This window comes from Oryctolagus cuniculus, chromosome 11 (assembly GCF_051225735.1).
Source record: "Oryctolagus cuniculus isolate XC-2025 breed Fujian yellow rabbit chromosome 11, ASM5122573v1, whole genome shotgun sequence".
In the NCBI taxonomy this organism is placed as follows: domain Eukaryota; kingdom Metazoa; phylum Chordata; class Mammalia; order Lagomorpha; family Leporidae; genus Oryctolagus; species Oryctolagus cuniculus.
Genome location: NC_142877.1, coordinates 57589226 through 57614472, shown reverse-complemented (window position 1 = coordinate 57614472; position 25247 = coordinate 57589226). Strand labels below are relative to the sequence as shown.

Sequence of the window (25247 nt, the reverse complement as noted above, 5' to 3'; positions counted from 1 at the left end):
CTAGTCTGTACCCTTCGGGGCGACACTCCCCACAGATCTTTCCTTTGAGTTTCCTCTGCCTGGCTCTCCTCGGTGTGCAAGGAGTTGACGGACTGCCTGAACGGGAATCAGCCACCTGCATTCCTGACCTTTCTACCTCGGAGCCTGCGGATCCGAAGGAACTGTGTTTCTTCACATCTGGTTGCCACCCACCCTTCCTAACGGCTGTCCCAGGCGAGCTTACTCCACGAAAGTAGACGTAATATCAAGGTCAAGATTAGTGTGTACTCCTGCTTATAAAGCTACCCAGCGCGGACTAGAGAAAAATCAGCTAGCGACCAACTTTTAGTTGCACTTTGGAAGCCTACGGCAACAAATACAAACCTTAGACAGTGAACAATACAATCAAAGATATAAACTGCGTGGCTAATGATGCAAAACACACGTTACCCAGTTATAAATGATTTCAATCAGACAGAAATTGCTTTTCTTTCTGACCACTTAACTAATTTTTTAACAAAACTATGTTGGCATTAATGTTTTTAATGTGAACAAATCATCAGGGGAAAAGAAAATGCATCTGACCCATGGACCTGTGGGGTCAGCTGGATGCCAGGTGTGTAAGCTACTATTTTCTCCTGTGTTCTCTATACAATGACTTTAGCCAGCCTGCTCAGATATGGGATGACTTATGTTAAACACAGAATCTATACATATGAACAGAATTTCTGGGAAAATAGCTGTGTCAACCAATATATTTGACATTTTCACATATAAATGTTATGTTAATTTCACAATAACTTAAGAAGTAGTAACTTTTTTCCTTTATTTATCTATTTATTTGTATTACAGGAACACATTTCATGTATTTCATATATACAAAATTTTTTTTTTTATTTGAAAGGCAGAAGGAGAGAGAAAGTCTTCCATCACTGGTTCGCTTCCCAAATAGCAGCAACAGCCAGAGATGCACTGACTGATCCAAAGCCAGGAACCAGGAGCTTCTTCTGGGTCTCCCATGAGGGTACAGAGGCCCAAGGACTTGCGTCATCTTCAGAGCAGCTAGGATTTGAAATGGTGCCCATATGCGACGCCAGCTCTGCAGGCAGTGGTTTACCCGCTATACCACAGTGCCGGGCTGATCTGTACAGTTTTAAGATGTATTTATACTTCCCACCCTCCCTCCTCCTTCCTTCCTTATTTTTCTTAAAATATTTGCAGTGACATACTTTCGATGTATTTTATAATCACAAGTTCAGTCCTCCACTTAATAAAGAATTCAGCAAGTGGTAAGTAGGCATGAACTGATGCCCATATGCGATGTTGGCAGTGCCTCAGTCAGAGGCTTAGCCTACTGTGCCACAGAGCCGGCCCCAAGAAGTCAACATTTGAGATAAGGAAATAAATGATAGAAACCGTTAGTAAACTGCCACGTAAGATTCATGGCAAAGACTGTACCTGAGTTGAAGCAATAGGACTCTTTAAAGGGATGTGCCCAAAACACGGCTCAAGTACTTGTGTTCCTGCTTCCCACATGGGAAACCCTGATTAAGTTCTGGGCTCCAGGCTTTGTCCTGGCCCAACCCAGGCTGCTGCAGCCATTTGAAGAATGAACCAGAGGATGGAAGATTCTCTCTCTTTTTCCTTCTATTTCAAAAGAAATGAAAATAAATTAAAATTCCCAAGTAGAAGGACTTTTCAGATTTTCCCCAGAGGGATCCATGAATTCTTAGGAGTGTTGTGTAGCAGCCACATCCTTGAATTTCTTTTTTTAATTTTTAAAAATTTATTTAGTTTTTATAGAGACAGTTCCCACTCACTGGTTCAATCCCCAAATGCCCACAACAGCTGAGGCAGGACCAGGGTCAATGCCGGGTACCAAGCATTCAATCAAGGTGTCCCACCTGGGGGACAGGAGCACAATTACTGGGGCCCTCACCTGCTGCCTCCCAGGACTGAAGCCAGGCACTGTTATGTGGTCACAGGCATCATAACCACACAACCAGCCAAGCTCTTGTTTTGGTTGTCAGTAGCTCGCAGGCATCTAGAGTGTGTGGAATGATCTTCAGCAACCAAAACAAATAAGACACAAGCCAGTGTCTCAGGCAGCACCCCTCCCCCAATAAAGTTGGGGCACTGGATGCCACCCCAACTCTTTTCCTGCCACCCCAACTCTTCCCCAGTGGAAAGCTTGGATTTGGAGGTGTTTTCTCGCTCACTCTACAGCGAGCTGGGAGAAGCAGGTGGTGCAGGCGCACGTGTGTCGTCCAAACCATCACAGTTGTTTCCAGCATCCTCCAACCTGGGCCCTATGGTGTCAGTGCTTAGGGTTCAGTCCCGTGAGCAGCTCCCAGAATGGCATTGCATTAGGCATGGGGGAAGATTTTAGAAAATTAATGAGAAAAATGGAATTAAAGGTACATTTATTTGGGTGCAAATATATTTAATGTGCATACAGACTATATTAAAAAATAATACACATTTTTCATGAACTTTTCCAAGGCCCATAGGATGGTTCAGACTTCTCCTTCACTCCCCAGAGGTTAACCAGGGGCTAGAGATTTTCCTCTTGGGTGACAAGAAACCAGAAGCAGGGACTTTGGAGGATAATTGCTTATCACACAAAACGTTTGACTTTGTGCTCAGGGACCCATGGACATGTAGAGTAGCCTCGTTTCAGCCAATGCTCCAGGAAAAGTGAGACAGAAGCGAGTCCCTTCAGCAGCCCTTGAGACGCTGGAAGATTGATTCGCACCCAGCACTTTCCCTCTTTAGCAATGGGTAAGCCGTGATTTCATTTTCTTTGCCTGTCTGTTCTGCACTCAGCTATGCTAGCGCTACAAAGCAAGCATCATGGGTCTCAGTGATATCCAAACGTCTAGAGTATGCTGGGTGCTGCCAGTACTCAGTGATGGGAGAGAGAGAAGCCAGCCCCTCAAGCAGCCCCAGAAAATGGAAACGTTGGATGCCTGGCCCTTCGATCCCTGCGTCCCTAGGAAGAAGCTCACTTCTAGAGTGTGGTTCTGGAGGGAGGAGTCAAGAAAATGTCCATCCTGGCTTTGACAGGACTGGTTAACGTGGATCCAGGGTTCAAGCACCTCTCACCTGGGACCCAGGTGTCTCACGAAGGGATTGGACCATTTCCTGCTGCTGACTGCCTTGTCCATGAGCAGGAAGGGCCACGGCTTCCTATTTGGCCATCTTGGTGGTGACCTTTATGCCTGGAAAAGATTTTACGAGGAAGACTCTTGGATTCTGGGTGTTTCCTGATTTTCTTCTATTGCTGCTGGGCAGTTTTGGAAGCAGTCACACACTCTAAGTTTGACATTGATAGTGAGTCTACTTTATTTGAATACAGACAAAATTGTTGGGGATCAAATGATTTGAAAGTAGGTGGTCAGTCAAATGAGAAGAAATGCAGGTTCATGCTACACGAGAGGCTCCAAGGAAGAAAGGTCTTCTATGAAGGTGACACACGCTCCAGAATAACCTTCAGCTGATCTGTGAAATACTTCCATGCTGCGTAAAACCAAGAAGGAACCACTGTAACACAGAGAGGAGAGAAGCCGTTGACAGCGCTGCGCTGAGGCTACAGAACAGAGCTGTTGTTTCCACTTCCAGGACAACGGCAGTGCCTCTGCCACTCAAGTCACAGCAGTCAGAGTCCCCGGGACCCAGGACCTGCGGGAAGACCAACAGCCCTGCAAGAGGACGCGACCCAAGCAACCAGAAACCCTGAGAGGGGCTGAAACTGTGCCACGAAAAGGATTCCTAGATGTCCTGTCTCCCTAAGACATGCAACAAGCTTCTTGTGAAGGGGGGTTAAGGTGCAGATTCTTGATCTTGTGCCCACACAAGCAAACCCTGCAGCTCAGTAACGACAAAGCCTCCTCGGGACTTCCCTCACTTTAATACAAATCGGCACCTCCCATGGTCTGCCTGCACACAAACAGCTACTCACTGTCTCTGTACATCTGGGTCCTCCTCTCAGAATTTCTTATTTTGGAAAGTTGGCATAAGAATGAAACCATACGTTATACACAAAATAATCATCTCAGAAATACAAAAGGATTTCAAAGAGCTCATGGAAACATCACATTAATAGATGTTTATTTTGTTGCAAAAGATATTAAAATTTGTGAACAGATTTTTCAAAACATGCATTTTTAAGTCCTCTTTTCTATGGACTTTAAAATGTTTTTGCGGCCGGCGCCATGGCTCACTAGGCTAATCCTCCGCCTTGCGGCGCCGGCACACCAGGTTCTAGTCCCAATCGGGGCGCCAGATTCTGTCCCGGTTGCCCCACTTCCAGGCCAGCTCTCTGCTGTGGCCAGAGAGTGCAATGGAGGATGGCCCAAGTGCTTGGGCCCTGCACCCCATGGGAGACCAGGAAAAGCACCTGGCTCCTGGCTTCGGATCAGCGCGGTGTGCCGGCCACAGTGCGCCGGCCACGGCGGCCATTGGAGGGTGAACCAACGGCAAAGGAAGACCTTTATCTCTGTCTCTCTCTCTCACTGTCCACTCTCCCTGTCAAAAAATAAAAAATTAAAAAAATAAAAAAAGTTTTTGCACTAAAATAAGATTATCTTTAAATTATATTTTCTGGGAACTTGATAAGTGCCCACATAGTAAATAATAGCTTCTTTTAATCAGTATGGGTGTAGACAGGAAAATAGAGCAGATAAGTAATGAGTAATCCTGAAAGCCAAGCCTGAATCTTGACTTTCGAGGGCATTAAATACTCTCCAAATGCACTGAAGAACCCATAAAGTAGCTGACCCACAGTTTCCCCCACGAAATATCCAACAAAAAAAGTTGTTTTCCAATTTTTAGGAAAGTTTGCAAACAAAGATGGCATTCGCTGATCTTACCTTCCCCAACAAGATGCATGGACAAATTTGTTTCCTTTGGTCTTTGCAGAGTAACTGCTGCTAAGAATGAAGCAGCACAGCCTGTGGGCTGCAGTGAGACACAAGCCAAGGTGGAGCCCAGACCATCCCTCAGGGCATCCCTCTACTGCCCCCTACTGGCTATGGAAACAAAGTGAGAGAGCGCGCAGAACACAGGGTGTTTCTCCTGCCTGCTCCTGCCCTGAAAGCCATAGTCCACCCTGACACAGGAACCAGAAGCACCCTGGAGCAGCTTCCAGAATCCCATTAGTTCTCCAGGAGGGGCCGGTGCTGTGGCATGAGAGGTTAAGCCTCTATCTACAGGGCCAGCATCCCATATGGGCACCAGTTCAAGCCCCGGCAGCTGAATGCTGCTCTACTTCCGATCTACCTCCCTGCTAATGCGCCTGGAAACGCATAAAAGGGTGGCTCAAGTGCTTGGGACCTGTCACCAATGTCTGTCCTTGATTGTGACACCCATGAGCAGGAAATGAAGAAAACTGATGGAATCATGGCAAGAAAGGAACATGCAGAACTCCCCCATCTTTCACTCCATGTTCAGGGAGATGACGACAGGTAGTAACAACAATTGTGAAGTCCTACATTTTGCACCTGAGCTTCTAACAATGATGGCATGGCCTTGCTGTAAATAAGACGGTCCAGGGGGCCAGCATAGGGGAGGATTTGGTGAAGCTACCACCTGAGTTGGCGGCAACACATTTTTTTTTTTTTTTTGGACAGGCAGAGTGGACAGTGAGAGAGAGACAGAGAGAAAGGTCTTCCTTTTGCCGTTGGTTCACCCTCCAATGGCCGCCGCGGCCGGCGCGCTGCGGCCGGCGCACAGCGCTGATCCGATGGCAGGAGCCAGGAGCCAGGTGCTTTTCCTGGTCTCCCATGGGGTGCAGGGCCCAAGCACCTGGGCCATCCTCCACTGCACTCCCTGGCCACAGCAGAGAGCTGGCCTGGAAGAGGGGCAACCGGGACAGATTCCGGCGCCCCGACCGGGACTAGAACCCTGTGTGCCGGCGCCGCTAGGCGGAGGATTAGCCTAGTGAGCTGTGGCGCCGGCCGGCGGCAACACATATGAACAGCAGTTCAAGTCCCAGCTGTTCCAGTTCCAATCCAGCTCCCTACTAATGTGTCTTTAAAAGCAGTGGAAGACGGTGCAAGTACTAGGATCATTGCCACTCACATGGGAGACGCATTGGAGTTCCAGGCTCCTGGCTTCAAGCCCTCAGGTGATCAAGGTCAAGGACAGGTGGGAATAAAACCCGTAATCACACCAATTGCCCATTTTTGTAATGGAAGAAAGGGACACCCCAATCTCTGACTCAGCACAACTCAAGGGAAATTCGTGATGCAGGGAGGAAACACAGAATTCACTGTGTCCTTTGCCAACCACAATGGCTTCCAGAGACAACTGTCACCCAGGGGAGACCAGGAAAGGAATCACAGCCCAAGAAAGGGTGAGTGCACTGTGAGAACACCCACAGTAGAAGCTTTGTCACCCATAGTCCCCTGGTCCCCACCCACCATCGCCCCCTGCTGTGTGTCCCCATGCCTTCCCATTGTTCTTCCTCCCTTTGGTAACCATGGGCATCACAGCCTGTCCTACACTCTGGGAGCAGGGGCTTTCCCTTCTCAACCTAGTGATTTGGTCAGGCTTTCAAAAGAAGGGGAGCAAAAAGGCTGTCCACGTATTTCGCCAAAACCCTCAGGCTGCAAAATCAGGCAGCATCTTCACAGCCCTCCTTCCGATAGCATGAGTGATTAACCCACTCTTCCTGTAACTCCATTTCAGAGACTCGGTGTTCTGTAATAGGTAGGGTATAAATACATGAGTTACCAATGATTAATCACCTTTTAGAAGTAAGAACGTGGCTTCCCTGGAATCTCCCTAGATCTTCATGATGTCCTGGAATTTTCTCTCCCAAGAATGAAATATTTCAAACATTGAGTCCATAAGTCATGCAGATGACAGGATGAGGCAGATGAGCAATCCTAAACCCTCACGCTCCTAGTGACCCCACTCACACTCAAAATGCCGCTGCTTATTTCTCTTAAGTAAACCGATCTAGATGAATGCGGAGTTGGCAAGTGTTCCTTAGCGGGAGCGGGGAAGTGCAGGTTCAGACTTACCTTTAACGTAGTTCACAGTAGTGAGGGAGCTCTCTTCCTCTAAATGGAAAAGAAGAAGAGTGGGAGGTGAAGAGAAGGCCAGCTTAGGGGAGGAAGAAAGGGGAATCTGAAGTCTTACTAGGACTCTCACAATTAAGAGGAAGCAGAATTACACATAACAGACGCCCCTCCCCCCCCCCCAAAGAAACACGTAAGATATATATGGTAACATTTCTGAAAATAATGCTAATGACATTCTTCAACAGAATCTTGCTGCCACGAGAAACTGGCTGGTTTCCTTGGAGTACACCAACTGACAGGAAGGTTTGAATTCAAGGGCTCCACTGATTAGGAAAATCTCCAATGTTGAGTCAACTATCTTATGAGTTGCTAGACAAAAAAATAGACTGCGCCAGAACTAATGGGGCTGACTACAAAAGCTCTGTGTTTCCCAAAGACAAATCTGCTAGAGGGAGAATTCTAGGTGCTGCTCCTCTGAGGTTTAATCCAGGAAACATCTTTACTTACGAGCAGACACCGGCATGGTAGACAGAGCAAGAAGGGCCAGGAGAACCAGGAGTTTCATAGTGGGGAGCGCAGGGACGGAGGAACTATGGCAAAGGAAAGCAGAGCTCCAGCGCCCACAAGGAGGTGAGGCACCCTCTTGCAGGAGGAATTTCAGCTGCTACCAAGGCAGAGCGCACCAATCAAAAGGCGCCAGGTTGCAATCGGGCTTGGAGATGCCAGAAAACACAGGTGACAGAGGCAATCTTGAGGAGTCACAGCTTCAGTCAAGCTTGGAGAAGCCAGAATCCACACAGGTGACCAAGGCAAGCATTGAGGATATGCAGCTCAGCCCCAGGTCATTGGGAAGGTCATGCATCACACAGTCTAGGGCAGACTGAAGGAAGAACAGAGACTGAGTGCCTGTGGATACCACACTCCAGGAGTCTTGAAGACCACATCAGAATCTCGCTAATGTGGGGGCTGACAACTCTCAGAAAGGAAAACTTCTCCCATTACTGAGTCCATAAAGAGGCGCGACTTTATGAACACTGCAGTAAGAGTCTGAAAACACGGAATATGGCCCTCTCTTCCCCAACGCCCGGCTTTCCTAACCATTCACTCAGCCAATTCCCCAAGGTCTAAAGCATTTTCTCAAATCCCACTGGTAATCTTTTCTACCTTGCTTCATTGTTCTCAGAGCTTTGCCATTCCTAACAGACAGGTTTATAACCAGACTGGAATTATACCCGAACATGCTTTTTCTTCCTCTCCTTATTCTTGCTAAATATAGCTTACCCAGTACAACTGATTTTTGGTTTGGGGTAGGTGTTAGATCAGCTGTTAAGATGCTACTTTGGGTGTGCCATTCTATGTGGGGTCCCTGGTTCAACTCCCAACTCTGCTTTCTTCCTATCTTTCTACTGACACACACCCTGTGAGGCAGCAGGGGATGGTTCCATTATTCAGTTCCCTGCCACCCCTGGATTGGATTTTAGGTGCCTGGTTTGACCTGGGCTGGCCCTGGCTGTTGTGAGCATTTGGGGAGTAAACCAACAGACTGAAAATCAATCCCTCACTCTCTCCCACTCCAGACTTTGCTTTTCAACTGAAGTGAAAATAAGTTTAAAAAAATTCTTTTTTAAAGACTTGAATTATGAGTCTCAAGTAAATTTAACCTGAACTCCCACAAATTCAAACCAGTTTTCTCAATTGTCCTAACTCAGAGTCCTTACCTATTATTGAGTTTTATTGATATTTTAGAGGAAATAGATAATCAAGATATCCACAAAGAGGAGAAAGTGTGCTCGACATCTATAAAGTAAGCAAGGTCTTTCACAGGGTAATGTGTGATTGCTTGAATGCTCTTAGCCGTCTCCCCTAAGGAGGAAGATTGTTGAACATATGAAGTGTCTGCATTTCATACTCTAGAGTTGTGCACTGGTTGCATAGTTATTTCCAAAATGCATGATCATCAAACTATAGATCCTGTGCTTATGTAACTTTAGCAATCCGATGATATTTGGCCAAGGTCATTACATAAAGAAAGATTGTCACAAGAATAAATAACAGTCTATTACATGACTATCCAGCTGTAAAATGTTTTCATTGGATCACTTGCTATAGTTTACTTTCTGATCATTTATCTCCAGGAAGGAAGTTATTAGCCAAGTTAGTTTTGCTTAATTGATTGAACGACTAATCAGGCAGTAATAGAAACACAGTGTCCACCAGGAACAAATTAGCTATAGACTGGGTACTTAGTATCTTTTACACTTTTCCCATTTGCTTGTATTCCACATTATGTTGTTAATTGCACTGGACCATATTGTCACTGTAAGTTTCCAAAGTGCAACCATAACATTTGTTCTCTGAGCTCCCTCATAATAACCGAGTAGTCTCCTAGGAGAAAAGAACAGTTGGGTTTTGCTGTTGCTACAGATCGTTTGTAGATATGAATTGTCATAGGCTTGTTTAGAATAGAAGGTATGACGAGAAGGTAGGCACTCAGGTGAGAAGAAAGGCGACCACACCCTAGCCCCACAGGCTCAACAGCAGAAAGGTGAGTGCGTGCCCACGACTTGTTCCAGATCAGAGACTTAGCAAGCCTCCTTCAGGGCTGGGGTAGCCCATGCAAATCAACCTGCCACAGCAGTTGGGAAAGATGGTCCCGACTGTGTTCCACCAAAGGTTACAGCACAAGGCCTCCTCTTCTGCCTGTAGAGGAACAGCAGGTGCACACACCATTCAACTCAGAGCAGCCAAAGGCATCAGTGGTCGGAGTTCCTGCAGGCAGCTACTCTGGGGAGATCAACTCTGCTCCAAGATGAAAAATCCATGCACCCCAGAACACGAGCGTAAGCTAAACCAACATTTTGCAATGAAAGGGTCCTCATATTAATCATTTCCTAAAACACACAAGAACGTAGGACAGCCTTTTTGTGGAGGCCAAATTTTTTTTTTTTTTACCATTAGAAGTTACAGTGAAGACTCTGCCTTTCAAATACAGTAAAAATAAATAGTTTTTAAGACTACATTCACAGGGCCAGTGATGTGGCACAGCATGTTAATGCCCTGGCCTGGAGTGCTGACATCCCGGTTCTAGTCCCGGCTGCTCTTCTTCCAATCCAGCTGTCTGTTATGGCCTCGGAAAGCAGCAGAAGATGGCCCAAGTCCTTGGGCTCTGCACCCACATGGGAGAGCTGAAGGAAGCTCCTTGCTCCTGGCTTCGAATCAGCTCAACTCTGGCTATTGCAGCCATCTGGGGAGTGAACCAGCGGATAGAAGACTTCTCTCTCTCTCTCTCTCTCTCTCTCTCTCTCTCTGACTCTCCTCTCTCTCTCTGTATAACTCTGTCTTTAAAAGAAATAATTAAATCTTTAAAAAAAAAGACTACATTCACAGGTCTAAAATAAATCCTGCCACACATATTGACATGAATTGTGATATGCCACATGAGACCCACAGTTTAAAACATAGCAGAGGTTGGTGCCGTGGCTCAGTAGGCTAATCCTCCACCTGCGGCGCCAGCACCCTGGGTTCTAGTCCCGGTCCAGGCGCCAGATTCTGTCCCGGCTGCCCCTCTTCCAGGCCAGCTCTCTGCTGTGGCCCGGGAGTGCAGTGGAGGATGGCCCAAGTGGTTGGGTCCTGCACCCGCATGGGAGACCAGGAGAAGCACCTGGCTCCTGGTTTCAGATCAGCATGGTGCGCCAGCTGCGGCGGCCATTGGAGGGTGAACCAACGAAAAAGGAAGACCTTTCTCTCTGTCTCTCTCTCACTGTCCACTCTGCCTGTCAAAAAAAAGGAAAAAAAAAAAAAACACAGCAGAGCAGCCTGGGCAAAAGCCTCCTCAGAACTCAAATGGCAGAAAAACAAAACAGCACTTGGCCGTCCACAGTGTGTGTGCGAACAGCTACCCACAGTCTCTGCACAGCCCCATCCTCATCCTCAAATTTGCCATTTCAAAGAGTTGGCACAAGACAACAATTATATATGATATGATGAGGAATTGTCTTGGTGCCTAAAATAGTCTTAGAGCAGCACATGTGTGTGGTGAATCAATAGGATGTAAGGATGGATGGAGAGCAGGTGAGTAATGAGTAAACCTGAGAGGCAGGCCTGAATCTTCATCCTGAATGGCTTAAATATTCTCCACATAGAGGCCGGCACTGTGGCACAGGGGTTAATGCCCTGGCCTGAAGCACAGGCATCCCATATGGGCACCAGTTCGAAACCCGACTGTTCCTCTTCCAATCCAGCTCTCCTCTATGGCCCGGGATAGCAGTGGAAGATGGCCCAAGTCCTTGGCCTCTGCACCCATGTGGGGGACCCAGAAGAAGCTCCTGGCTCCTGGCTTCAGATAGGCTAAGGTCCAAGTGAGGGGTGAACCAGCAGATGGAAGACCTCTCTCTCTCTCTCTCTCTCTCTCTCTCTCTCTGCCTCTGCCCCTCTATAGCTCTGCCTTTCAAATAAATAAATAAATCTTTTAAAAATAAATAAATAAATAAAGAGCCAGAGCCTCTCTACCTGTTGGCAGTGGTCCAGGACAGGTATATACCACAGTTGGATTGTCCTATTCATTGGTGGATGGAAGTGGGCACTGTTTCTGCCTATTTGCTTTTTTTTTCCACCTATTTGCTTTTATGAATAAATTTCCTATAAACATTTGTATAAAAATAGCCCGGAAATAACTGCAACAAAACGGATTTAACAGCATGCTGAATTCTTTTATTTCAATAATAAAAAGTAAATAATGTGGGAAGGCAATTTATAGGAAAATTACTTAGCAACAAACATAAATTCAATTTTGTCTTCGTATAATTAATATGACCATGTATGATAAAAACGTGAAACCCAGCTGGCTCTGCAGCTCAATAGGCTAATCCTCCGCCTACGGGCGCCGGCACACCGGGTTCTAGTCCCGGTCGGGGCGCCGGATTCTGTCCCGGTTGCCCCTCATCCAGGCCAGCTCTCTGCTGTGGCCCGGGAGTGCAGTGGAGGATGGCCCAAGTGCTTGGGCCCTGCACCTGCATGTGAGACCAGGAGAAGCTCCTGGCTCCTGGCTTCGGATCAGCGCGGTGCACCAGCCATAGCACGCCGGCCGTTGTATCCATTGGAGGATGAACCAACAGTAAAGGAAGACCTTTCTCTCCGTCTCTCTCTTTCACTGTTCACTCTACCTGTCAAAAAAAAAAAAAATCCATTGTGAAGCTACTGACTTCAAACTAGCCTAGTCTAAGGCTGATTTAAACAGAAAAGTAACTGGATGTAGACCCTCCCTTGGTTCCTAAAGTCCCTAGAAAGTCTGGAGAAACAGACGTCTGAGCTTCCAGTGACAACACCACAGCTCTGTCTCACAGCTGACTGCTCTAAGCAAGCCACAACCACAACCACAGCCTCTGTGCTGCCAAGCACGAAATGCCAGGAATTTGATTAACAGCAACAGGGACTGCTACCAATCAAATGCACTTTTGGAGCAGAACTCCATCCTGCCATCACTGCTGCCCTTCTAAGGTGCAGTCTTCTCAGCCTATGGATGCTGGCACAGGAGGGCGGTTCCCACCTGTGCAAGAGCTCCTCAGATTGGCAGCTAGTTCACAGCGCCCCCTGCTGTTTGCAGGGGACACTGAGAAACTGCCGTCCATTTCCAACACCGTGACACTGTACCCAGCATCCTACATAAGTCCCACAAAAACAGGTGCCATAAAAATGTTCCACATGAAGGATCTCTGTGAGGGAGACCCCAGTGGAAAGAAGTGGCCATCAAAGAAGGATGTGCTGTTCTCTCAAGGGAGGAGAGAACTTCCAATTTGCTTATGGCCTTGTCTAAATATTGACGGAGCTTGTGGATTCAAAAGGCTTCCGTAGCCTAGACAGCTCATGTCAAGAGCCTCGGGTGGTCACACATAAAAGTACTAATGGGGCCAGCGCCACAGCTCACTTGGCTAATCCTCCGCCTGCAGCACTGCCACCCAGGGTTCTAGTCCCGGTTGGGGCGCTGGATTCTTTCCTAGCTGCTCTTCTTGCAGTCCAGCTCTCTGCTGTGGCCCAGGAAGGCAGTGGAGGATGGCCCAAGTGCTTGGACCCTGCACCTGCATGGGAGACCAGGAGGAAACACCTGGTTCCTGGCTTTGGATCGGCGCAGTGCGCCGGCCGTAGCAGCCATTTGGGAGGTGAACCAAAAGAAAGGAAGACCTTCCTCTCTGTCTCTCTCTCTCTCAATGTCTAACTCTGCCTGTCAAAAAAAAAAAAGTGTTAATCATTAAATTAACAACAGGAGTCATTGAGCACTAATTCTCCATGCAGGACCTCTGTCCTCAATGAGTTGTATTATGAGTTAACTGTGATAATTGGTCTCAAACAGTTCGTGTGTGTGTGTATGTGTGTGCACAAATTGTTGAAAATTTTACTTAGTGTAGAATTGATCTTCTGTGTATAAAATTATTTGAGAATGAATCTTAATGGATAGTGGGACTGGAAGTGGGAGAGGGAGGTGGAGGGGTGGGAGTGTGGGTGGGAGAGTGGGTATGGTGGGAAGAATCACTACATTTCTAAAGCTGTACTTATGGAATTTGTATTCCTTTAAAATTAATTAACAAAAAGGTGCCATTATCAGCTGTGGTTTACAAATAGAGATCTTGACATACAGAAATTTTAGCCAATTTTGGATGATTTGGGTTTTTCTATGCAGAAGATCCTCTCTTCCTCTCCAGTAGGCACCCTTATATTTCCCTTTCACATTTTGATGTTCAAGCTAGGAACTCTAGGCCTTGTTTGGTTTTTTGTCCACTGTAAAGAGTGACAGACAGAGCTCTCATCCTCTATTTCACTCCCTGAATGCCCACAACAGCCAGGACTGGGTATGGCTGAAGCCAGGAGCCAGGAACACAACCCAGGACTCCCATGTGGATGGTGAAGTGACACCTTGACAGCAGGGACTCCATTTTGGAGCACCTGAGACTCCATCTTGAGAAAGCACCCCCACCGCCACCACCACCATGAGACTCTGGTCTGAAACTGATCTAAAGCACTCAGTCCATAGCAGTCCCCTACATCACACTCAGCAACGCACAGAAACCCCCTAGCACGATCCTCAAGCTTAAAAACAGATAGGCTGCACCAGGGTTAATGAGAAGCTTGTAATTTGTCTATGTCCTACATATGACTTAGGCCAATACCTGGATTCATGTCAAGATTATAACTGCAATTGTTAAGACTGTAACTGGTATTGTCAAGATTCTAATTGATATTCATTTCCCATAGGCTTTAGATTAGATTGACCCCAGTAACTCTGTATCCCCCCCAATCCTAGCAACCATGTATTTCCCCCCTCCCATTTTTTGGTTTTTGCCTTTATAAACCCTGTTGCTTTGGGCTTTGGGGTGGAGAGTTCTTTAGGGCCTCAGCCCACTCTCTACCCAGCAATAAAGGACCATCAAATTTTATCAGGCTGTAGTGTTCCTGTGTTGTGCTGGCTCAGGTACAACAATGGTAGGAAGCCAATTGCTTGGCCCCTCCCATGCTGCCTCCCAGGGTCTGCATTAGCAGGAAACTGGAACCAGAAGCCAAAGGTAGGGAGCAGATCCAGGCACACTAATTTGGGATGGAGGCCATCTTAACCTGTAGGCCAAATGTCCACCCAATCTTTAGTATAATAGTAAACAAAACTATTGTTCAAATATTTTGAATATAAATTATTCAAAACAATTCATTCTCTGAATTATTCCTGATTTTAAGATAAATCCAGGGGCAAGCATTGTGGCATAGCAGGCTAAGCCTCCACATGCAATGTCAGATCCCATTGAGCGCCAATTTGAGTCCCAGCTGCTCCACTTCCGATCCAGCTCTCTGCTATGGCCTAGGTAAGCAGTAGAAGATGACCCAAGTGCTTGGGCCTCTGTACCTGTGTGGGAGACCCAGAGGAAGCTCCTGGCTCCTGGTTTCAAACTGGCCCAGGCCCAGCCATTTGGAGAGTGAACCAGCAGATGGAAGATCTCTCTCTCTCTCTCTCTCTCTCTTTCTCTCTCTCCCCTCCTCCCTCTGTAACTCTGCCTTTCAAATAAAAAATAAATCTTTACAAAAAGATAAATTCATTTAGTGATCTATATTTGAATGTGATATTAGGTTACCTGTAAAAGATTTTAACTTGCTTTTATTCTTCACTTCCTAAGACTTTTTTTTAAAGATTTATTTATTTATTTGAAAGGCAGAGGGAGAAAGGGAGGGAGGAAGGGAGGGAGGGAGGGAGAGAGAGATAGGGAGTGAGAGAGAAGGAGAGAAAAGAAAGCAATGCTTGCAGAGCCAGCGCTGTGGCATAGTGGGTTAAGCCGCTGCCTGCAGTGCCAGTATCCCATATGGGCACCAGTTCGAGTCCTGGCTGCTCCACTTCTGATCCAGCTCTCTGCTATGGCCTAGGAAAGCAGTAGAAGATGGCCCAAGTCCTTGGGCCCCTGCCTTCACCTGGGAGACTGGGAAGAAGCTCATGGCCTCTCTCTCTCTCTCCCTCCCTCCCTCCCTCTCCATCTCTCTCTGTGTAACTCTGACTTTCAAATAAATAAATAAATATGAAAGAAAGAAAGAAAGCAATTCTTTTTTTAAAAGATTTTATTTGTTTTTTTGACAGGTAGAATTACAGAGAGAGAGAGAGAGAAAAAAAAAATAGAGAGAAGGGTCTTCCTTCCGTTGTTTCACTGCCCAAATGGCCACAATGGCCGGAGCTGAGCCAATCCAAAGCCAGGAGCCAGGAGCTTCTTCCTGGTCTCCCATGTGGGTGCAGGGGCTCAGGGACCTGAACCATCCTCCACTGCCCTCCAAGGCCACAGCAGAGAGCTGGATGGGAAGAGAAGCAGCTGGGACTAGAACTGGTGCCCGTATGGGATGTCAGCGCTGCAGGCAGAGGATTAACCTAGTGCGCCATGGCGCCAGCCCCAAAAAAGCAATTCTTGACTTCTACTGTGGTTCTGTGGTTTGGTGGCAAATGTTCATCTTGTAAATGTGAACGAAGCATGCCATGACTCAAAACTTGAAACAGTGCAGCAGACACCCCATAAAGCAGCTATAGCCCACCATAAAAGAATAACAATCAAGTACATCATGAAACAGAGCCATTCAAAGTAAAAGCATTTGCAAAAGACACACTCCTAAAAGGAATGTCACCAACTCCATCTAGATGAGCATGTCCCAATGGGTCTTTCCCAGGTTCGTTCATCGTGTGCACTGGATCATTTGCTGACCCAAGACAGGCATACAAAGTCCCTCTCTGGGGGCCGGCGCTGTGGCACAGCAGGTTAAAGCCCTGGCCTGAGGTGCTGGCATCCCATATGGGCACCAGTTCTAGTCCCGGCTGCTTCTCTTCCGATTCAGCTCTCTGCTGTGGCCTGGGAGAGCAGTAGAAGATGGATCAGGTCCTTGGGCCCCTGCACCTGCATGGGAGACCCAGAGGAAGCTCCTGGCTCCTGGCTTTGGGTCAGCGAAGCTCTCACCCTTGCGGCCATCTGGGGAGAGAACCAACGGGTGGAAGTCCTCTCTCTCTGTCTCTCCCTCTCTCTGTAACTCTTTCAAATAAATAAAATAAATCTTTAAAAAAAAAAGTCCCTCTCTGTTCCTAGCAACAACCAGCGCCTTTTCTTGTAGCAGAAGCAGTGTCGCTCTGAGCCATTGTGCAGATGCGGTTTTGCAGAGCATGGAGGCAGGGGGGAGCTCCTCGCCTGGACTCTGTGAGGAAGTGGGTGGGGCGTCAGGGGAGGGATGAGGCCTGGAAGCAGAGGAGACAGCTCAGGGTCTCGTCAGACTTTCAGATCTTTGTCGACTAAATTGATAGGACTTACATGCTACTGGAGCTTTAATGATTTTGTGACTTTTAAAATTAACTTTGTATGAGTGAACTTGAACAGCTTTGCATTTGATTATTTATAATCCTAGCCAGTTTTCCTGCTGGATTATGGAGGGGTTTTTTTGTTTTTGTTGTTGTTGTTGTTGTTGTTGTTGTTGTTGTTGTTGAACTATGTTCATTGGCACGTTAAGCCTTTGATTAGAATGTAAATTTAGGGGCCAACACTGTGGCCTGAAGCGCCAGCATCCTGTATGGGCACCGGTTCCAGTCCTGGCTGCTGCACTTCCGATCCAGCTCTCTGCTGAAGCCGGGGAAAGCAGCAGAAGATGGCCCAAGTCCTTGGGCCCCTGCACCCATGTGGGAGACCTGGAGGAAGCTCCTGGCTCTTGGCTTCAGATCAGCGCAGCTCCGGCCATTGCAGCCATCTGGGGAGTGAACCAGCAGGTGGAAGACCTCTCTCTCTTTCTCTCCCTCTCTCTGTAACTCTCTTTCAAATAAATAACATAAATCTTTTAAAAAATTAAATTTAAAATAAGCTATCTCAAAAAGTTGCATTAAAAAAGATATGGTCCTATTGTCCAGTCTAGTCATCTCTAAACATTTTACTCACAAACACCCTAAAAGGATTTCAGAAAACTATGTGTCTTCTCACACATTTTTGAATTGACATTTAAGTGCCTTAAAGAAATTATTTAACTTTAAATAGTTGCCAGTTTTATAACTTCCAGCACATTATAATACTGACATTTTAAATAAAACTGCTACTTCACTCTTTAAAAAAGTATCCAAAGGAATCAAAATGCCACTGCAATTTGACACCCACCATCAGACGTTTCTAAGACAAGATATTTTTAAGTTAAAAATTTCACAAAATCCCTTTTTCTCTTTGAACTTGTGTTTATATCCTAGTGTCTTACAGAAATTCACCCTAATATAGTTTTGTGATCAAAAGTATTTTATTGATGACTTTATCATATTCTTCTACAATAAAAATGTGTATATTACTTACATTTTTCTGTAGTCATCAAATTCCAAGTCTAAAAATTTACTTCTGAATTTATTATTATCATTTTTGTTTATTCACCATTGATCAAAATAGCACATGTAACAAAAATATTAGGAAATATTAAACAAAGGATTAAAAATGTATGTGATAGGTGGGACTTTTCCAATGAATTCATGAATCCAGGAATGAATATGACCTCATTCTATAGGGTTCAGCATTGATACCAATGCTGTTTTCTGTTTCTATGCATGAGCATGGACAAAATGAAACCAATTTGCTGGAAGACACAGACTTTTAGTTTAACAATATCATCTAATTACTTGCAGTTGTCTTACGTTCTATGTTTGAAACCATCCCATGCTCATCTTTTACCAAAATAATAATGATGATGATGATGATGATGCTCTGTCAGCTGACAAAGATTTAGAAGACCCTGGAGCTCCACGGTGATTGCTTCTGCAGCCACTCGGGTCCCGCCCTTTGACATCAGCCGCCCGTCTCAAGGGTCCTTCTCTGCGCATCCTCGAGTTTGTAACGCATCAGGGTCTGCTCTGTACGGATGGGAAACAGGCTTTTCTGTTTGAAGAGAAGGCGGCTCCTTGGCAAAGGGGAGCTGGAAAAGCTGCATGTGCAGTGTTCTGGGGTCACGGGCTGGCTCTCAAGCAAAGTTTAGGAAAGAATATGTAGAAGTGGATAATCTAGAAAAGTGTTCCTTTTAGCGCGTCTGCAGGTGCATACCCCTCAGAGACGGTGCCCTGGTGTGAAATCTACTGCCCCAACCCAGTTTCCTAGATCGCTCTAACTTAGGAAGCACGTGTAAAATAACCATCAGTTCAAGCAACCCACCCTGAGGATGAACAACTGGCTACCAACAGCAGGTTGGAAACAATGTACAACAGAGAATAAGAAGGCTGGAATCCCAGCCTTGGCCGAGGGAGGTGGTTCCAAAACTCCACCAGGAGCGAGCAAGTGGTTCACACTGCAGAGAGGATGCCAGCTGGGACACCGGCTGTCCATACCGGAGAGCCTGGGCTCAAGTCCTGGCTCCCTGCCAGCCACACCAGAGACCTGGACTGAGGTCCCAGCTGCCAGCTGCAGCCTGGCCCTGCCATTATGGAGAGTCTGGGGAGTGAACCAGCAAATGGGAGTTCTCTGTGTGTCTCTGTCTCTCAGATAAAACGGTCAACAGCTCGGACAGGGGATGTCAGCAGCGACAGAGAATGTCAGGGCTTAAAACAAGATGAGTATAGAAGTCTCGGGTGCATGCCGGGGGGTGGGAAAGGGGGGAGGTGAGAGCTGAGCTTGGCTGGCACATGGAATGGGCCATCGGGTGCAGGCCACCCTGACAGGCAGGAGCCTGGCCTTAGCCAGGGTAAGCAAGCCGAGAGGAAGCGAGGTTACGAGTGGAAGAATCTCTTCATCCAGCACCTAACACCTGGAGGCTGGGTCTTTCTTTAGCTACCTAAGGAGCACCACCTGGCCAGGTAGAATGCTCTGAGAGCTTTCTGGCCTAAGACATCTCCTTGGAGGCCACGAGGAGCCGAATGACGCGAGTGGAAACACCGTTGAGGTCCTTCCAAGAAGCAGAGACGCAAAAGGCTCAGGATAGGCGATTCAGGTGGAGGGTAACAGGAGACCACGGGGGCGCCCATGTGTGGCCCCCCACCAACTCCAGGGTCCAATGCCAGCAATCCCAGAACCAGGGCAAAGGAGAAAAGCCAGGATGTGAAGTTTCATCAGCGGATCCTAGGGGGGAAGTGGGAGGTCCGCCTGGAGATGGAGCTGAGGCTATTAGCGCTTCAGATGCAATTCTTTCATAAATGAGATATTTTATCGGGTGTTTCACCAGCTAGCCTGTTTTAATAGACAAATAACAATTGTAGCTATTTAACGGAGCACAGTGTGATGATCCGATGAATGCACACACTGTAAAAGGATCAAATCAAGCTAATTAACATATCATTGCCTCCTTTAGATAAGCTTTTGATGGAGGGGCTCAAAGTGAAAATGGATCCCAGGCCTTGCTACGGCTGCTGAAAGATTCAAGCAGCCCTACATGCGAAGAAGAGAAGGAAATATTCTCACAGCTAATTTCTCTGTGGGGTCGAGGGGCAGGAGGTTCAATTCAGAGATGTTCCTGTGGCCAGCAGACGTGACAGTGGGAAGAATTCAGGATTGTTAACAGAGCGCATCTTTTACTGTTGCAGTACTAAGTTGGGTTATACTGCCGCCTGGTGGTCATTGCGAAACTGTGCTGTGGCTAAAGACCCCCAAAAGCAAAATCAGGAAGAAGGAGTTGTGTGGGTGAATTCTTGTTGACTTGTGTTGAAATCATCTGAATTAAGTTCTGCATGGACACGTTGAGCGAGCCCCTCTGGCAACAGCAGAGAGTGGGCGTGGTCAGCTGTTTGGTCTCGAGTAGGGATACATTTGTCGGATATTTTACACAGTATCTACTGCTCCCTCTTCAGTATAGTAGTAAGGCACACAAGCCGTAAGCCAGACCGCCTCGGGTTGTATCCCATCTTGGCCCCTGGATGATCTTGGACAGTTCTTTAATTTCTCTTGATCTCATTAAAAAAAAAAAGTTAACACCATGCTCAATTCAAAGGGTGAAGTTTGAGAATTAATTAATTACATGCAAATATTTTTAGCACAGTGTCTGGCACATAGTGTGAGCATACTTAGAAACGTTCATGGAACTTTTTTTTGGTGTAAAAAAATTTGAAATCTCTGCATAAGAGGGTACGTCAAAAATTTCACGGACAATGTGTATTATTAAAAATTGGGGCCACCGTTGTAGCACAATGGATTAAGCCACCACCTGAGACGTCAGCATCACATACAGGCATCAGTTCAAGTCTCAGCTGCTCCACTTCCGATCCAGCTCCCTGCTGATGCACCTGGAAAAGCAGCAGAAGACAGCCCAGGTGCTTGGGTCCCTGCACCCACGTGGAAGACCCAGATGAAGCTCCAGGATCCTAGCTTACATTGCAGCCATTTGGGGAGTGAATCAGTAGATGGAAGACCTCTCTCTCTAACTCTGACTTTCAAATAAACAAATATTTTTAAAAGATTTCCTGAAAATACCTTTGTACCCAGGATTAATAGATCCCAAAAAAATTTTAAAAACCATTATTTGGTTTTTAAATATTTGAAAGTAGTTTTGAATCCATAGTAATAATTTTTAAAACTTTTTATTTTAAACATTTTACAAAGGGTATGGATAAAGCAAGGAAGTGATAAATACATCATGTGAAGTATTGAAAAACACTTTTTATGTTATTGCTAATCCAATTTTAGACCAGCAGGATTTGCAAGAAGAACTTAAGAAGATACTGCCTTATTTTCAAGCCTGTCAAAAACTTTTTTTTTTTTTGACAGGCAGAGTGGACAGTGAGAGAGAGAGACAGAGAGAAAGGTCTTCCTTTTCCGTTGGTTCACCCTCCAGTGGCCGCCGTGGCTGGCGCGCTGCGGCCGGCGCACCACGCTGATCCGATGGCAGGAGCCAGGTAGTTATCCTGGTCTCCCATGGGGTGCAGGGCCCAAGGACTTGGGCCATCCTCCACTGCACTCCCGGGCCACAGCAGAGAGCTGGCCTGGAAGAGGGGCAACCGGGACAGAATCCGGTGCCCCGACCGGGACTAGAACCCGGTGTGCCGGCGCCGCTAGGCGGAGGATTAGCCTAGTGGGCCGCGGCACCGGCCAGCCTGTCAAAAACTTTAAAATAAAAAGCATTTTCAAATTATTACTAGGAACTGAAAACTATTTTCAGGTACTGAAGGACTGTTAAAATTTTCCAGAATTTATTATTCCTAGTCCAAAGTTCCTTTTAGAAAATACAGCTACTGGGTTTGGCACTGTGGCATAGCAGGTAAAGTCATTGCCTGCAGTGCTGGCATCCCATATGGGCGCCAGTTCAAGCCCTGGCTGCTCCACTTCCAATCCAGCTCTTTGCTATGGCCCGGACAAGCAGTAGAAGATGGCCCAAGTCCTTGAGCCCCTGCACCCACATGGGAGACCCAGAAGAAGTGCCTGGCTCCTGGCTTTGGCTCGGTGCAATTCTGGCCATTGCAGCCAATTGGGGGAGTGAACCAGCGGATGGAAGACCTCTCTCTCTCCCTCTCTCTCTCTCTCCCTCTCTCTCTCTCTCTCTCTCTCTCTGCCTCTCCTTCTCACTCTGTGTAACTCTGACTTTAAAATAAATAACTAAATCTTAAAAAAAGAAAAATAAATACAGCCACTGGTGCTATCAAATGTTCACATCAAGGTGTCATGGCACAGTGGGTGAAGCACCACTCACATCATCCGCATCTCACATCTGAGCTTTGTTGGAGTCCTGGCTGCTCCACTTCTGATCCAGCTCCCTGTGAATGCACCTGGGAAAGCAGCGGAGGATGGCCCAACTGCTTGGGCGCCTACACCCACAAGGGAGACTCAGATGGAGTTCCAGGTTCCTGGCTTCTGCCTGGCCCAGCCCTGGCTGTTGTGGTCATTTAGGGAGTGAACGGGCAAATAGGAGATCTGTCTCTGTCTCTCCTTCTCTCTGTCCCTCTTCCTTTCCAATAAATAAATCTTAAAGAAGAAAACAGAGAAGGAGAGGAAAGAGGGAGAGGAGGAGGAGGAGAAGGAGAAATTTGTCTCTGTAAAACAAACAAAAAACCTTTCACTTCAGTATCCTAAACATTACACACCTATACAGCAAGGGGATTTTGTGATAAATTCACCTTGTTCCTCCTCACTTGTTCTCAGAGAGATTTCTGGTCTCACAGGTACAGTCCTCGGGTTCTGCATCTATAAATTCAACCAAGTACAAATTGGAAATATTTGAGGGAGAAACATCGCATCTGTACTAAACACGCTCAGACTTTTTTTCTGGTCATTATCCCCTAAACAATATTGTAGATTGCAATCATTTACATTGTATTAGGTATTGTAAGCAATCTAGAGATGGTTCTAAATGAACAAGAAGATATGTACCGGGTATATGCAAATCTATGTCATTTTATATAAAATACTCGAACCTCTGCAGATTTTAGTATCCACAGGGCTCGTAGAACCAAACTCCCACTGACACCAAGGGACCCCTGTGTTTATAAACTGTGACGGCAATCAGGAAACGCACGCAATTGTAACCATCATGTTTGGTTCGTGCCCTTCAGTTGTTTGTTCAGAAAGTAATAAAGCACAGTGTAATTAACAAAATTACTGGCTGGAAACAGAAAAATAATGAAGCACTGTCACCATTTTTCTGTCTGTCACAGGAGTTACTTTGGAAATTCTTTGTCATGTAATTATGTTGCAACAAAATAAAATACCAGCTATTCCTTGTTTTCGAAAGGACAAGGACTGACTCTGAGGAGGAGGGACTGCTACAGGGTAGAGGCAGAGGGAGCAGAGAACATAAGGTTGGAAGTGTGTGTTTTAAAATGCCTTGCACTTGGGATGGCAAAAAGGAGAAGGCAACTGTCTGGATTAGTGACCCTGGAGCTCCAGCTTACCGCTCCTCTACTAATCAGGGCTGTCTCTTGTGTGCAAGAAATCACAATATACCTGCTCCCTCCTCCATAGGGCAGGTCAAGTGGCAGAGATAAACCTTACCTGTGGCTGTCAGAGCGCCCTCCTCAGCCAAGTGGCTTAGGCTAAATCCTGAGAAGGCTGACAGCCCAGCAAAAAGAAGAGGAAGGAGCAAGAGACGTTAGAGCTCGGGAGGTGTCTTTCTTGCTGCTGTATGCTCAGAGCACAGAACGGAGATTTATTTACTGATTTCTTTACAAGGCAGAGAGATGGAGACAGAGGAAGATCTTCCATTTGCTGGTTCACTCCCCTAAATGCCCACAAAGGCCAGGACTGGGCCAGGCCGAAGCCAAAGAGCTATGAATTCCAGCCAGGTCTCCTACATGGGTGGCAGGGCCCCAAGCACTTGGGCTGTCACCTGCTGCTTCCTAGGGTGTTGTATTAGCAGGGAGCTGGAACAGGAAGCGGAGTCAGGACTCTTCACACAAGCACCCAGTGTGGGACAGAGGCAGCCCAAGAGGCCTCTGAACTACTGTGCCAAATGTCCACCCCTCATAATCACCTGTTAAAGGATGATGTTTTTTTAAAGAAAGAAAAAGAAAAAGGAGGAGATTGAAGATGTTTGCAAAGCTGGAAGAAAGTATTAAGAAAAGTTATGTAAAACTTGGAAATAATACAAAAAAATTACTGTACCCTTTCACAGTCCTATTGGACATTAAGAAGCTCCACTTAGGGTCATCTGAACCCCTAAGGAATATGAGGGTACTTCAGAAAGCACATGGAAAAGGGGAACTAAGGGGCAAGGGTTTGGGAAAGAGGTTCAGACACCACGTAGGTCACTCACATCCCTCACCCAAGTGCCTGGGCTTGAGTTCCCACTCTGCTCCCAATCCCAGCTTCCTGCTAATGTGCACCCTGAGAGACAACCGGTGAAGGCACAAGTGCTTGGGTCCCTGCCACCCACATGGGAGACCTGCATGGAGTTTCCAGTTCCTGGCTTTGGCCTGGCCCAGTCCTGGCTGTTGTGAGCATTTGGGGAGTGAACCAGAAAAATGGACGATTCTCTCTCTCTCTCTCTCTCAATTAAAATTTTTGAAAAGCAAAAACCAAGGGTGCAAAAAAAAAAAAAAAAAAAAAAAAAAAAAAAAACTGGAGCTCCATGCATAGCTTTTTCAGAATGTGGATTTTATTCAGATCTATTGTATACCACTGTCTGACCTTCTGTTTGTTATTGCATGTAGCCCATATTCTAAAAAGTTGGATGTTAATTTGGAGCAGTCTGGGAAGTTGCAAATGACATTCTGTTCAGCGAAAAAGATCACACCAAAAGTTGAATACTGTATGGCATTAACCAATTTTATATCTATTTTTTGCAATTTTACAAAATTGCACCTACACCCATGGGGGAGACCTGGAAGAAGCTCCTGGCTCCTGGCTTCAAACAGATCGGCCCAGCTCCAGCCACTGCAGCCACTTGGGAAGTGAACCCGCGGATGGAAGATCTGTTTGTTGGCCCTGAGAGAGCAGCTTCCCCTTTAGCTGGAATCCCTCCTATGTAAATGATCAGTGAGAGCCTGGCCTTTCTCTGAAAGCCACCCTGCTCCCCAAGGAAACCCAGGCAGGTTATGGGGGGAAGGCTGTGTGAGCAGGGCCTTGGGTCACCTGTCCACCAGCAGATATCTCAGAGGGCCTCTGCTTTCAGCTTTTTTAAATCCAACACTTTCCAATATGATCTCACTTAAAACCAAAGCTATTATGATCTCTTGATTTCCATATATATTCAAAATGTTGAAGACATTTAAATGCTTCCAGTATTACTTTTTAGCATTAGGCATCGAATGTGGTATAATAAGTCCATTTGGATAATGCATCACATAGAGAAAGAATTGTTCATGTACACAGA

General features: G+C 46.4%; 1 long non-coding RNA gene across 17 annotated transcripts in view; it reads right to left on the bottom strand.

Moving 5' to 3' along the window:
- The window catches only part of LOC103348286 (uncharacterized), a 160124-nt gene that overhangs the window by 16433 nt on the left and 118444 nt on the right, over positions 1-25247 (bottom strand). For 10 of the 17 annotated variants that reach the window (XR_016216109.1, XR_016216120.1, XR_016216130.1 and 7 more), the window contains 2 exons: positions 18200-18378; positions 11696-12169 (listed from right to left, as the gene is read on the bottom strand). This is a non-coding gene — a long non-coding RNA (uncharacterized LOC103348286). Of the gene's footprint in view, positions 1-3299; positions 3523-7007; positions 7047-7514; positions 8742-11695; positions 12170-18199; positions 18379-22554; positions 22622-25247 lie in introns of those variants that run through there. The other 7 variants (XR_011380079.2, XR_016216134.1, XR_016216106.1 and 4 more) reach the window with 7 other exon arrangements.